Source organism: Perca fluviatilis, chromosome 2 (genome assembly GCF_010015445.1).
Source record: "Perca fluviatilis chromosome 2, GENO_Pfluv_1.0, whole genome shotgun sequence".
NCBI lineage: Eukaryota > Metazoa > Chordata > Actinopteri > Perciformes > Percidae > Perca > Perca fluviatilis.
Window position 1 is genome coordinate 17,621,861 of NC_053113.1, and position 13,807 is coordinate 17,635,667.

Genomic DNA, 13,807 nt, shown 5'->3' on the forward strand with positions numbered 1-13,807 from the left:
CTGCTGGCATTCTCAAAAACTCTGTTTGGTAAGTCTGGTCTCAGGTCTCATGAATATATAATCAACACTTCACTGTTTCCTGTATGTAAGTCCCTTATACCTAAAACACATCAATATTCTTTTTCTGCATTTTAATCAGGCTCAGACCCAAGAGGACACGGAGTCCTACAGTATGCTCAACCCACACACACTTGTATGTCAGAAGTTCACTCTTCAGTTTTTTGTGTCAGCTGCAGCTCAGTAACAGTTTAAGGAGATGTGGCTAATGTTGGTCTGACTGGTTAGTCAAACTGTTATTGCACATTGTTATATATCTTCTTATTTCCTGGTTGTATGTTTCTCTTTCACTCCTGATATTTTATATATCATATCAGTCTGCAAGTTTAAGGGTTGCGAGGCACAGTACAGTGTTTGTTTAGGAGTGTTTATTTGTACCCCACCTTTCAACAACAAGGCAATTCACATTTCGGAACGGAACTTTATAGTGAGTTTCAGCTCATTGTGTGTCTGGCTTAAAACTTTCATATTTTGTGTTCACAATAGAGCTGTCAATCTTCCTCTATAATACAATTAAAATTTCATTCATTTTTTAATATTCAAATAATATTTGAATACGTAATGCTCAAATGCACCCTGTTATTAATGCATACCTGCCAACACTCACGTTTTTCCCAGGTTTCTCCTGTTTTTTAGCCCTATCTCCCGGACCCCTCCCGGTTTGTTATTTCTCCCGGGAAACTCCAGTAATTTGCATGGCCCAAACTCCTTTATAAATAATCGGACCAATATGTTTGTCTAATGTTGACCAGTTGCCAGATCGTGTATGACATACATCCTATTCGCACAATCCACACACCATATACAATTTTCAACCCGTCTGTCACCTCAACCTGGCAACCTATAACCCAGGTGCACAGTTGATCTCTGCGCAAGCTTTGCGGAAAGTTCAGACCCAAAAGCGAGCCGATAAAAAAAGGCAGGTGAAAGCAGTGTTCCCGCAAAGAAATCAAAATATCGCTGTAAATTTCAACAGTGTTGGGCGCAACAATTTACATGCATCTTACCTAGTCATATATATATATAACAACCTCTACACTTTTTGTAAGGTGTGTCGCATTGATTTTAATGTAGCGCACGGCGGGAAAAATGACATTACCCAGCACATTAAAACACAGAGGCACCTTCGCGCAGAAGAGGCACATAAGGGCACACAGGCGATTTCATCCTTCATCACGAAAGGACAGACAGAGGCAGAAAACGTGATGCAAGCTGAACTCACTGAACACTTACAATACTCTTAACAGATATAATATATAGTAATACCATTGTTAATGTGTACCATGCTGTCAAAAAAGTTCTAACACTGCTTTAGAAATGAATGAAGTTTGAAGTTAGCCATGCCTTATGCTAGCGTTAGCTTTTTCGCTAGCATTCCATGTACCTAAATAGAGGTCGACCGATAGTGGATTTTACCGATACCGATAGCTAGGTTGGGCCGTATTTGCCGATAACCGATTAATCGACCGATAGTATTTAGAATTGATACTGGATAAAACAGTTGACAAAATACATACATTTTTTCAAAAACAGTCCGGACGCTTTTGCCAATAATCAAAATAATAATGTCATATTTATTGATATTACACCCACAGCAATGCTACACAAGCATGTGTGTTGTCAAAAACAGTTCTACTACATATTTGGAGTCATCCAGTGCAAAAATTAACATAATGAGCATTATAATTCATATAAAAAGGACAAACTATTTACATTTCTTCAAAAAAGGCCCAAATGTATGCCAAATCTCAAAACAGTGACGCCATTCTTCTCTGTAGAACGGTTTAGAACTAGCCTGACGTGGTCCTACTCAGATTCTAGTCAGAAGGTGAGTCTGAAACCTTCTACAGAGAAGAATGGCGTCACGGTTTTGAGATTTGGCATACATTTGGGCCTTTTTTGAAGAAATGTAAATAGTTTGTCCTTTATATGAATTATAATGTTCATTCACTGGATAGACCTACAACCAATCAGAGCAACGGAACTCAACGCAACTGTCAACAGAACTCAACACTGTGTATCGTCTCCATAGCAACCACTCTTTGCACAATGCATTCGTTCTAACTTCCGACTTTTAGACTTTTTTTAAGCTGGATATATCATTTGTTGCGTGTAAATATAAATGTGGATAACAGTGATAGTGACAGTCTTGCTACAGTCGCATTTCTTTAGATTAATCGGCGAAAACACGTTTTATTTCAATGAGTCACGGCTTTGTTCTAACGCCGCTGCCGCTCCCTCTCTCCAGTCTCTCTCTATCTCGCTCCACCATATAACGCTACCGTGCTTTCGGGCAGTTGTTGATGCTCTTCCGCTGAAGATTTTAAAATGAATGCGCTGTCGATTCTACACATCTCAATTCTCCAGCGGCAGCCACTAGACGGATCGTGGACGATGACAAAATGTACTGTATACATACCTTTTTGCTGTCGATGCTTTAAACGCGCATCTGATGTTAGCCTTCTCCGCACAGCATGTGCTCTCCGTGCAGCGCGCAGTAACACGTGTCGAAAATAAACAACACGAGGCATCAGTGATGGTTTTTATTTCGCCTCTAGAGGCCGCTATTGTAATGCATGATGCCACCAGACCGTTCTCAGCTCTTGTGTACTGTGTAATGAATGACAGCGCGCGCTTCTCAGCCGCTCCAGCAACGGACGCAACCAAGAAAAACTATCGGTATGGATTTTTGCCAATAACGATAGTTCCACCAATCAACTATTGGTGCCGATTAATCGGCAAAACCGATGAATTGGTCGACCTCTATAACTAAATGCTTTTGATCTTGCCATAGTCACATGGCTTTTGGTCTCGACCGAGTCCAGGTGTCTTTATTGTTTATAATAATATTGGAGGGAAAGTGAAACACAGCTTGGACGGGGATGTTGTTCAGCTTTTCCGACGTTTGCTAATGTTAGCGCAACAGCATTAGCCTAGTTTCCTATATCTGCATCCATGTTGTCAACATAAGACCTGTGGAATTAGTGCTCCTTTTGTACCATAATTTTATTGAATTAAATATTAAGCTTTGCTCCTATGAGATGGGTGGTGTTTTGTTACTTTACACACAAAGCTAACTGGCTATAGTTAGCTTGCACGTATGCTAGCGGACATTAGAAAGGTAAACACTGCTCAGAGACGTTTTAGGCGACGTGGTCACTCACTACAATTGCAATTTTTAGAAGCTCATTTACTTTATAGAAGGTAAATATACACTGGAATATTTCCATAAGGGCCTTTTACATATTGACAAACATTGATAATAACATGTCTGTTTATTGTGAAAATAAGCGATTTATTTCAAGATAGCGTATTCGCCCAATAGGGTTACACTGTAAAGTCATCTAGCGATGGAATCCAATATGGCGCCCATGATTTGAGTTGGCCAAACAGAGGGTGCTGAGCCTGGCCTTGACGATTATCGGTGTTTTAAGCCCCCAACGGATTAGGCAATGGTTATGTTTAGGGTTATGGTTAGGTGCCTTGAAGTAAACAGTCGGAGCGCTGCCTTGAAGTCGATTAGGCAATGGTTATGGTTATGGTTATGGTTATGGGCCTTGAAGTCAACGGTCGCAGCACTGCCTGGAAGGATACGTTGGGAGCTTAAACCACCATTGAGCGGCCTTAAAGGGGATCTACGCAACCTACGCATGGACCTACATCATGGCGCATTGCATTTCTGGCACGCCATTTTGTTTACATTCATTTTCCACCATGAGCACACAGCGGCAAACACAAATCAACAGAGAACTCTGTAATGAAACATTATCTAATAAGTGTATTGAAGCAGCTCTGTTAAAAAAGGCTAAGGGTGCTCGGTTAGCACAATGACATCATGTTAGAAAGCACAGCTGAAACGATTTGTCATAAACTAAGTATCAATAGTGTTAGCCACCATGCTAACGGCATTGATAACTAAGCCAAACGTGCTGTCACTACTATTTTAGTGATTTATAAGCAACCCGTTTCTTACAGTTTGTCAGGTTACTGAGAATACAGCTAATAGATAATAAGAATATGAAGTCAAAGCTAACTGACAGCTGTAGGGCAGCTAACATTAACTTTAGCCGTCTCCATTAACCTCCCAGCTAAGCTCCTATAACTCACGAAGCAGTTAGGAAACAAGAACGAGCTAACTAATGATAACATATGCATTTCGGCTCAGTGGATGTCGATTTTAAAGTCGTGTTAAAACCCCTGTACTAATGTTACTCGGTACGTAACGTTAGCTCCGTGGTCTTAAGACCTCACAATGCCTTGTGTTTCTCACTGCCGCTAATTTATTGAAAAAAGCAATTCGTTTTCACATATGGGTAGGCCAAGGCGAGAAGAGGGAGATTAGCTAAAAACATATTTATAAAATAAAATCACATTTGAATAGTAATTTCAGCATTCGAATAGTATTGATTTTTTTTTACTATTCCAGCCCTTTTTTACTATTCCAGCCCTAGTTCACAACTTGTTTCTGCTGCCCCCAAGTGGCCACAAAAAGCAGTTTCCAGATTGTTATCCAGTGTTATGGATATGTCACAACATGTTTTGCTTTCTGTTCGCTTTCTTAAAGCACCAGTACGGATGTTGCACCCATGTCAAAATCATAAGAATTCTGATTGTTCAGACTCAGGTTTTTTGCCACGACAATACTATATTTATCAGATGAGGGAACACAGTGGTCAGGTCGGAATTGAAAATGTCAAAAGATGTGTGTGATTTGAGCTGTTAACACATACATCAAAAAGCAGTTCTGTGGCCCACGTCTCAGCTGGCTCTCACCTAAATAATGTACCTGGATCCAGCACAAATATCACCCAATCTAATACCTATTTGAAGCTTAAATCCAAAACCATCAGTGACAGTTCTCAAAAGCACACATTAGTTCAATCCCATGGCAACATATAACAAAAGTAGCTATTTCAACAGATTAATTCATGAGAGGACAGCGTGTTACCATAGCACACCACGCCAGCAGGAAGCTCCAGGCACAACTGATCTCGGCACCGCCCCTGGGAGCTAGCTGCCACCTGTGATCAAACACACACCGTGTGGTTAAGCCAGCCATCTGACCACGGGAAGACCATGGTTTTCATATGGAGTGAAAGACTGTGTGTATAGTTCAATCAGTACTCTTTGACTACTCACCAGGATTTTAGACACATTTAGTACTTGTCTTATACTGGGTTGCTTGCATCATTAGAGGCTACTGTTAATTGCTCCTTAAAAATGTGTTGTTCTTTAGTCTGCATGAGAAACAAGTTTCTCATCAAGGCTCACAGTCTTTGGATCAATCTGCAGGAAGAGCTTTAGCTGCAAATCTCTAACAACTTTTGAATCATTTCTCAGAAATGATTTTATAGACTTGCTTTTGCATTGAACTATTACTTTGTGGGAGAGAAGTGAAAGAAACATGTTTCCTCACCAACAAAGACTTGCAAGAAAGATCCACAGGTAAAAGTTTCAAGGTAGCACAGTAGTTTAATTTATTAAATGCATTTACATCAGGGACCATGGACGAAAAAACACATCAATCTAAAAAAACGACAAAAGATGCTTTGTGCCAGATTTAGCTACTAGCTCATTTCCATCTGTAGTCCTTGGGCAGGTGAAAGGGACACAATAAAAACCAGAGCAAAACCTATGATCTCCACTACAAACAACCGATTGATGCCCACGCAGGCTTATGTGTACACATACTTCATAGGAATAAATATAAATATTACATATTTACATTACATATATTACACAAAAGTTATAAAAACAGGTTGTCAAAATGTGTAATTAATGCTGACAAGACTCGTTGCTTAAAATCAATTTGTTTACTTCACAGTCACAGGAAAAAACTTATTCCATTCTTTAATGGCTTTTTAAAAACAAAAAAAAAAGGTGAGCGAAGGTGAAGCCTCATTTAGGGATACTACAATCTTCCCTTGAGGCAGACATTGAAGCTCTGCTCATTTGCTCGGAGTGAAGCTGAACAAAACTGATGACCAAATTTCCACTATAACTGAACTGACTATTATGCTGCGTTCCAGACAGTTTTTAGCCCGTAAGTTACGAGTTCAAGTTACGACTCACGGCTTGGTAGGGTTCCAGACAAAGTCACCACAAACCCTTCTAGCTAGCGTTAGCTAGCGGCTACCTAACGTTGACGTTAGCTATCTAGGTTACTTTACGTTGCCTATTTATGTCTATTTATTTCTACTTATCACTGTTAATAAACGGCGTCTGTACAGCATCAACGGGGGTCGCCATTGTTGTTTATGTGTGTGTGACGTCAAAAACTGTAACTGGGAGTACAACCATCTGGTACGAGTTCACGAGTAGTAAGTTACGGGTTTGACTGCCGTTCCAGGGTTCTTTCACAGGTAGAAGGTTGTGAAAACACGAGTTACGGGTTGCATGGAACGCAGCATTAGCCTTAAGTGACCATGTGGACATAGGACATATTGTAAAAGGTGAGAATGATTATAGTATTTTAGCCCTGTAAGAAAGCTTGTTCACTCTCAGGTTCAGACCAGCTTACTGGGTATAGAGCAAGAAGCACAGTTTGACTTAAAGGTATAGTGGAGGATTTTCCCGAATTTTAGAAAAGATCCGCCCTCTCCACTTTTTGAAAAAATGCACATGCGCAACACTCTACCTGCTCCCGAGACGTAACGCCTATTAAACGTGTGCACGAGAGTGCACTGTTTACAAGTTGCTGTCGGCATGGTTCATACAAGCCTACTTTCCAAAAGAAGATTTGCACTTTTTCACAAATGGAGATGTTTACCGTGTCTGTGCAGTGCGTGACTTGTGCCAGGGCTAGCATCGCTAATCATAGCTTACATCAACTTTCACTAGCAGTGATTTTAAATGGATTTCTCCAAATAGCATGCCAAACTTTACCTGTCGAGTAGAAACTTCGCGACTGAGGCATCAGTGGAGAGCCCAACCTGTGCTTTTAGCGCACGCCAGCGTGTGAAACATTCTCCCAAAAACACTCCGGTCTTGTTTCTTTCTTCAGAGGCCTTTCTCTTCTTGTCATACCTTTCGTAGACACTCGTAGCTCACCACACATATACACCTGAAAGTATTCATGCGCAGAAAGCGAAAACTACCCTAGGGACGAGCACGTACGACAGCCTAACGTAAACATAGCGCCAGAATGATTGACAACTAGGAGGACCAATAGTCTTGATGATCCACCCGGAAAAAGAAAATCCTCCACAATACCTTTAAGCTCCTGTTTTTTATGCAAGTCCCTGCACTGCCTGGGAAGCTCAGTCCAGGGCATAAATCTCCTCTCTGTTGTGTTCTGTGCAGTGTTAGCTGGAAAGTGAGTCACAGTGAGAATCAAAAGATAATAGCTTCGCCTCAGAAGCAAGTGTCTGAAACCATAGATGCAGACAGATTGCGGACTTCAAGTGAAAATTAAATATCTTATTTATCAAATTCATCATTTTGTTGCACTGACAGACACACACGTGATGTATTTAAGTACAAAAAGTAAATGGGAAAATTGCTTGGTATATTTTTGACCAAGTAATACAATACTTGACATCACAAATGCTAATGAAAAGTTGGTGCCATCATTAAATACTATACAGTAGTGGTGGAAGGAATACAATCATTGCACCTCATGCGAGAACCACTCTTACGAACACATTTGCATTGGGTGCAGCACAAATTAAGCTTAGCGTTAGTTCATGCAGGACACGGAAGTCATACGACCGCTGATTGAATTATCATTCCTATCAGACACACATCAATCACAGCCATTCTCACATCAAGGCGGTCCTTTTAAATGCGACTCCCTCCTCACTGATCCCTGCTACACTGACGCTGCTTCACTCACTGCTGCTGCTGGCAACGTTTTGCCTCCACCCCCCCAGCCTCCACCTTCATAGTTCAGAGTACTAACATCACTCAAAGTTTAAAATTGTTTTCAATGTCTTTCTTTTGGCCCAATCCTTTGGCCCATTTTCTCCATATCGCCCAGCCCTAGTTCACCATAAAACAATTTCAACAACAGTTAAAACTCAGTAATTCTAATTAATTAAGTGGTAATTCTACAGGACCACTCCAACTGCTTAGGGCCTGAGCATGAACTCCTCTATTATAACATGTCAGAATACATGGTGTGAAGTTCTTTTTATTTACTAGTTTTTTTGTGATTGAAACCTGCACTCAGACAGAGCAGCACCTGATATAGCAATTTGATTATGCTAATGGTTAAATTTATGAACATGCATCTACTCAGATACAATTTATGACATGTTTGTGCAGTTAAGAGAGCATGGTGACTCTGACTTGGAAAACTCGTACGAGCACGTCTGGAAAAAAAGATTTAAGATAAGAATACTGAAACGTTCTTGCATCCGGCTCTTTGTCGAGGCAAACTACTAACACATAACAAAAGAGCCAAAGTCAAATATGATTGAAGTGTGTTTGTTTCTTCTATCAGACCCATAAACTGCTACAACAGCAAATGTGTCGCCTGCATGAAGATGAGATAAATCAAACGCGCCTTTCGGTATTCAAAATGTATTCAACTGTTCTTTGGGCTTGATCCGCCAGGCACATTAAATCCAAGCTGATTCATTCTGTTACGTCTTAATTAATGAGGCCACTTTAGAGATTTATTCTCGCGACCAATTACAGCATCTATGACTCTATGGAAAAATCAATCAGTGCTACTAATATGACATCATAAGTGACTAAGCAACTCTTCTGAATGGCATTATGGCATCAGTGAAAAGAAATGGCTTTGACAGAGCCACACAGTGTAAGGCCAGGAGCCAGAGGACTCAGTCATTTCTTTAAAGCCAGTAGAAACTGATAATGTAATCAAAGTTGTCAAATTGCACTAAAATATTGTGTTAAATAAGTGAAGAATGCACTAAAACCTAATGATGTTATAAAATACTAGTAAATGTTTAACTAATTTAACTGTTATCCAAGTAATCTAACTATAAATTTTGTGTGTGTGTGTCCGTTGTCTTTCAAATATGTCGAGAACCGTTCATCCAATCTACTTCGCACTTGACATTGTATATTTTGTGAGTAATATCGGAATCTCCAACATAACCAGCACCAGTAAGTAGTAGTACAATGTTTTCCTCTGAAGTATAAGTACACACTAAGCCAGTAGTATACAATTGGGTTGCTTTGGGGTTCTTCTGTAAGTTATTTTGGGGTACAATGGTTCTGGAGAAAGCTACGAGCAGCAATACCACAGGCCTAGCAATCGGCACGTTCCAAACAGGCACGTTTTAAACAGGCACTCAACTGGAGTGTCAGCTGAGTGTAGAGTGACACCTCCATCGAGCTGTGCCCTCCTGCAGCTTCTTCTCTGCTGCAGCTGTTGATTTATCTCCTCTATTTTGTTCCATTCTCACAACTAAATGTGACTTTTGTTTTTACTCTGTACCAGATGCAACTTGAAATGCAGCAAAGTACGATACTAGTGATAAAAAGTAATTAAGAAAAAGTTAAATTACCGATTTTTAAAAATACTCAAAAAACGAGTTTGCTACATTAACGAGAGTGAATGTTATGCGTTAGGCCGGTTACACACTGGACGTGTCGCGCGAGCGTGTCAGCTGCGTGGCGTGTCCGTTTATATTTTGGCTCCCATGTTAACAGGTTAGAGCTTACACACTGCCTGTGTGACACGCGCGGCTCAGGCGCGGCTCGAGCCACGCCGAAAACACGTGCCTGCTAGAAATAGAACCAACGCCTATTTTTCACACGACACGCAAGCGCGTTGGAAGCGTTTCCAGGCAAAATAGAATAGGAAAAGATGTTTATATGTCGTTTAGACACAAATACATATTAATAAATGACATGTTGATGTTTGAAAGCCTCTAGGTTTTGATATAAATGCAGATATAAATGTTATTTAAAAAAATAAAAATCGATTTTCTAATATTGCACCTGTCAATACAGAACGAAATATTCTGTAGCCTATTTTGCCTTCAATACTGCCGACGTTGTCTTTGCTGTAATCAAATCAGTATATATTTATGTTTAACATGGTATTTCATTTTATCAATGGGAAACATACATGTGTCCAGACAAGGCTAGCAGCAGCAGCGCCGCGTCAGATATGTTTCTGGTGTGTAAAGACCTAGAAAAATCCACGCAGCTGACAGGCAACAGAGACGCCACGCTCACGCCACGCAGCCAGTGTGTGACCATCCTTACTTCCACCCCTGCCTCTCACAAGCCTGACATTTGTGGGTGTGTTTAGCTGAGCACGTAATTTACATATTGACACTGACTGGACAGTTATCTCCTCTCATTGCACTTTACTAGTGCACAACTAAGTGTTTCAACACATCGGGCCACAAGTCCGGGATTTTCATAAAATCCAATCATATTATATAGGGAAGCTGTTGACCGCCATCATCACCTTTTCCCACATTTGTTTAAAGCACTTTTACAAAGTTGAGTTGGAGCTAGCTGAGCTGCTAACAGCTGTGCTTCTCTTTCCCAAGGGAATAAAAAAAGTATGATTGGTTGTGTCTTGGTTGTCACTCATCCTTAAATCTCAAATCGCAAGGTGAGGACCCAGGAGGCTATATGGGGGTTCCATTCGCAATGAATGGCCGCATGTCCCACCTCCATCATTTGAGTCGGTATTTGTAAAACGGTTGGTCTTATTAGACAACATTTAATAAGCACCAGCCAAATTCCAGTAGTAATAGAGCTCATCTTGATGAACTCAACAAATTGTAACATAATGATTTGATTGGCTGTGGACTGCTAATAAATGTTATATCTGATGCAGATATGGATTTATCCTGGAGAAGATGCCCAAAAATAGAAAAACATTTTGGAGTCGAAACTTCAGCCTCACAATTTCTATCAAATCTCATCACTTCAGCCACTGTATATCCAATCTACTCTTATCGTTAAACAGCATTCAGTTAATGAGTCAATTTAAAGTGAGTTCATATTATTCCATTAGTTCATTATGGATACATTTCAGGAGCAAATGTTTACTTTTTGCATATAATTTGAGGTTGAAATTAGGCTAACTCTGCGAAAGGGAGATTACCAATAGCCTGCTGTGAATTATGAGGAGACAGTAAATGTGTTGAGTATTGACTTTCCTGACAGTCCTCCAGGCTGTTTTCTGTGTGACTAAACTGAGATTTCCGAGATGATTTTAGTATTTTAGAGGTTTGCATACATGAAATTAATAAATAGATTAAGGTTAAAGTAAGAAAAACTAATGTTATAATGACAACATAGTTGACTGTAGCACTATTTAATTCCACATAGCCCACATATTGTTTGATTGATTGTTTGTTTGACCCATGCACCACCCTAACCTGCCTCCTTACGCAGAATTTGGCACCCTTATACCTTGTCACTTTGCTCCTCGTCGAGTTTGCCGTTACGGGCGCAGCCATCCTGGTTGCGGATGTGACGATTTTAGACGAGAGGGAGGAGTGAGGGAGGAGCCCTTACACTCTACGTTACGTTACACACTTTCACTGCCAATCACATCGTAGCCACGCCCTAAAACACCCCCTGCTTTATCGCCGATTTAAAAATCAACAAGACCATAATTCAACAAATGAACATCATTCTGTGTTGCAGAAGACTTAAAACTAGCGACTGAGACCATAAACTCATTATGAAAATGTTTACTGAGGTAATAAGTCAAGTGAGAAGTGGGTCACTTTCTCATAGACTTCTACAGAAACCGACCTCCTTTTGCAACCGCACGTGTCACCCCCTGCTGGAATTCAGATAGAATGCAGGTTTAAGGCACTTCCGCATTTGCAGCACTTCGCCGAACAGGATGCGTTGTCCATTAATATTAACAGTCTATGGTTATGTCCCATAGGGGATGAAGCAGAGTAAGTAACGTTAAGTGGTAACGTCAGTGACATGACTGAGCTGTTGCAGAGTTTTGATGTTACAAACGTAATGTGTCGTTCTTTGAACTCAAAAAAACGTGGGTTTTTTTTGTTTAAAAAAAGGCTAAGTTAGAACGCTAACGTTAGCTAGTTATCACACTGTAAATAATACATTAACAAACAAAGTCGCTAGCAAGCTTACCAACTTGGGTTGAATTCCCTGTTGCAGCTGCAGCTGTCCTGAGGTCAGGGGCTGGCTCTTCTCTGTGTTTTCCTGGTGTTTGCTTCCTTGATGTAACGCAAAAAATTGCAGCAGTAAGTTATCCAGACAGTTCTTACCCTGAATGTCAAAAGAAAATCAATGAAAGTAGACTTCTGAGGCTATCGCATGAAAACAGCAACAATATGTATGTATGCATATATGTATCCATGTATTGCTGTTAGAGGTGTTGAAATTAATCAAAAAACTCGATGCATCGAATCGTGGACATGGACGATGCTGCATCGATAATCGGCAGGCTCATAATCGAATATTTCTGTTTACAATTTAATGTACGCCTAACAACCTTTCGGTTTACATATTCTGGTATGTTTTGCACATTCAGGAAGTGCCATGTGCTCAGTGCTGTAGTTTTATGTATCCAATTTATTTAGTATCAGAGCACTGCAGAATGTTTTGTTTTTGAAGCTTGAAAAGCTATGAATTAAATATCCTATATGGCTTTAATGATAAAAATGTATTTGACGCATCGTGATGCATTGAGATATCGGATCGAACTGAATCACTGACATGATAATCGTAATCGAATCGGGAGACCAGTGAAGATTCACACCTCTAATTGCTGTGCCTGTAAATATGTGCAAATCTACTGTATAGTTCAGAAAGGAACACTTTTATTTCACTCTGTTATTACACTAAAACATTGTAGTGGCTCTGCTGTTTAGGATGCTCCCCACATTAAACTTAGTATGAGACTCAGCAGCGGACTAATGTTGTTGTTGTAATCAGACTGAAACGATGCAGCAGTCACATATCACAGAGATATGGAATATTTATAGTACAGTTCAGGCTGTAAACTCAATTGGGATGAGATAGGTTGACAGCTCTGAACCCAAACCTGTGAGCAGGGTCTGGGGAAACGATTTTGATGATCAATTAATCATTATTAATCAAGATAAATATGTAAACATATGCTGTTTCCAGCTTCTCAAAAAACGCATATGTAGCCTAGAGAATAATCTAAAATAAACAACATAATCCTTAGTTGCAGACCTCATCATTTTCTCTGTCTTTTGGCTTGTAAAAAAGATTCCAAGTGCTCATTGTCATCATTTTTTTATCTTAATGCCCCTTGAAAGCGTGTGTCTGTCATTTGGCCAGTGGAGGGAGATGGACGACCGATGACCCCCTTCGCACAAAAAGTCGCTGGTGTAAATATTTCATTCAAAATGTTAGAGTGAGCTGAAAGGTGACAAATTTGCAACTATGACAATATCAGAAGAGTACACTGTTGAAAGAGTGCCTGATGTGGGAGCTAACAGTACAGGAGGAGTCAGGGTTGGTGAAGGAAATGGCTGTTTCAACCAGAAATAGGAGGGCTGATGTCACTAATGGCGTTTTTCCATTACATGGTACCTGCTCGACTTGCCTCTACTCTCCTTTTTTGTTTTTCCATTATGAAAAAAAGTCCCTGGTACTAGCTAACAGGTACTTTAGCTTAACTTTTTTCACGTCACCAAAACGTGACGTGAAAACCTGCTGACTACTGATTGGTCGGAGACAATCGTCTCGAATCACTGCGTCATCATTGCTAGCGACAGATGGGGGTGTATGGGCTGAAATATGTGCCACCAGAAATTGAATTTGAATCATTTATATTTGAATTTGAATTGCTAAA

At 40.2% G+C, this 13,807-nt stretch overlaps 1 protein-coding gene across 1 annotated transcript in view; it reads right to left on the bottom strand.

Moving 5' to 3' along the window:
• Positions 1–12,189, bottom strand: part of LOC120544259 (endothelin-converting enzyme-like 1) — a 129,251-nt gene extending 117,062 nt beyond the window's left edge. Inside the window, exon 1 of the mRNA XM_039777899.1 lies at positions 12,112–12,189. The gene's annotated coding sequence lies outside the window, so the exon portion shown is untranslated. The remainder of the gene's footprint in view (positions 1–12,111) is intronic.
• Between the last annotated feature and the right edge of the window lie 1,618 nt (positions 12,190–13,807).